The sequence below is a fragment of the Cucurbita pepo genome, chromosome LG16, assembly GCF_002806865.2.
Source record: "Cucurbita pepo subsp. pepo cultivar mu-cu-16 chromosome LG16, ASM280686v2, whole genome shotgun sequence".
Taxonomy (NCBI): domain Eukaryota; kingdom Viridiplantae; phylum Streptophyta; class Magnoliopsida; order Cucurbitales; family Cucurbitaceae; genus Cucurbita; species Cucurbita pepo.
In genome coordinates, this window is record NC_036653.1 from 3,199,786 (window position 1) to 3,201,722 (window position 1,937).

Genomic DNA, 1,937 nt, shown 5'->3' on the forward strand with positions numbered 1-1,937 from the left:
TGTGTTTATCAACTAAAAATTTGTCCTAGGGAGAAGAAGCATCAATCGCCAGTGTTTTTTGTTTATCAACTAAAAATTTGTCCTAGGGAGAAGAAGCATCAATCGCCTAGGACAAGAAGCATCAATCATCACCAGTGTGTGTTTATCAACTAAAAATTTGTCCTAGGGAGAAGAAGCATCAATCGCCAGTGTCTTTTGTTTATCAACTAAAAATTTGTCCTAGGGAGAAGAAGCATCAATCATCAGTGTTTATCAACTAAAAATTTGTCCTAGGGAGAAGAAGCATCAATCACCAGTGTTTATCAACTAAAAATTTGTCCTAGGGAGAAGAAGCATCAATCACCAGTGTTTGCCAGTGTTTTTTGTTTATCAACTAAAAATTTGTCCTAGGGAGAAGAAGCATCAATCGCCAGTGTTTATCAACTAAAAATTTGTCCTAGGGAGAAAAAGCATCAATTACGAGTGTTTATCAACTAAAAAAAAAAGGTGGGCTTGAACCTTCAACCTTGTGATCAACAGCCACACGCTTTAACCAACTGAGCTATTCCAGCCAGTCATTTTGTTACAATCCAAGACCACTATTCGTTGATATTGTCTTCTTTCGTTCGTTACGTCTCGGTATCTCTCTCACGGTTTTAAACCGCATCCACTATGGAGAGGTTTTCAGATCCTTATAAGAAATGTTCTTTCACCTCTCTACTCGATGTGGGATCTCACTGGGATCTCACTATCGACCCCTTCTGAGGGCCAAGTGTCCTCACTGTTAGGTTATGAAGCCTGATACTAATTTATAGCTTGGTCAACCGTAAAGCTATATATGATAAATAGCTATATATAGTAGATGACTAAATCTGGTAAAGCTATATATAGTAAACTATACCATATATATATCTGATCCGGTAGAGCTTTGAAAATGTACTTTTCTATTCTCTGTACTCTCTCTTGTTGTAACCTGAAGTCATCAATAAAAAAAAAAATCCTTTTAGCTAGAGTTCTCCTTGCAATTTTCACTATCTCATTCTTTGTTGTTCATCTAGATCGAGGGTGTGCGTTGTTGTGCGATCCTAACAATTGGTATCATAGCTAACAACTAGTATCGATCCTAACAACTGGTATCAGAGCCAGGCGGAAGTCAGAGCCAGGCGGAAGCCAGAGCCAGGCGGAAACAAGAGCCAGGCGGAAGTTAGAGTCAGGCGAAACTCACCACGATCTGTGAAGATGGAAAGTTCAAAGATTGGAATTGAGAAGTTCGATGGATTCGATTTCGATTTCTGGAAAATGCAGATTGAAGATTATCTGACCAGAAAGATCTTCACGAACCTTTGTTGGGGGTGAAGCCGGATACCATGACCACGGAACAGTGGAAGCTCAAGGATCGACAAGCCTTAGGGATGATCCGGTTGACGCTATCCAGAAACGTGGCGTTTAACATCATCAAGGAGAAGACAACGTCAGATCTGATGAAGGCGCTGTCAAATATGTATGAAAAACCGTCGGCTATGAACAAGGTGTATTTGATGCGTAGATTGTTCAATCTACAGATGTCTGAAGGTGGACGTGTTGCGGATCATATAAATGAATTCAATATGATCATAAGTCAACTGGGTTCGGTGGAAATTAATTTCGAAGATGAAATTAAAGCGTTGATTTTGATGTCATCCTTACCCGAGTCATGGGATACTGTTGTTGCCGCAATCAGCAGTTCCCGAGGATCTGATAAACTGAAGTTTGATGAAATTCGAGATGTAGTTCTCAGCGAAAGTATTCGCAAACGGGAAACTGGAGATTCATCAGGCAATGCTCTCAGTGTTGATCGAAGGGGAAGAAGCAAATCAAAGAGCTCAAACAAACATGGGCGTTCAAAATCAAAGAACCGGGGAAAATCTCCAAACAAACCCAACGTAACGTGTTGGAGCTGTGGGGGAAAAGGACACTTT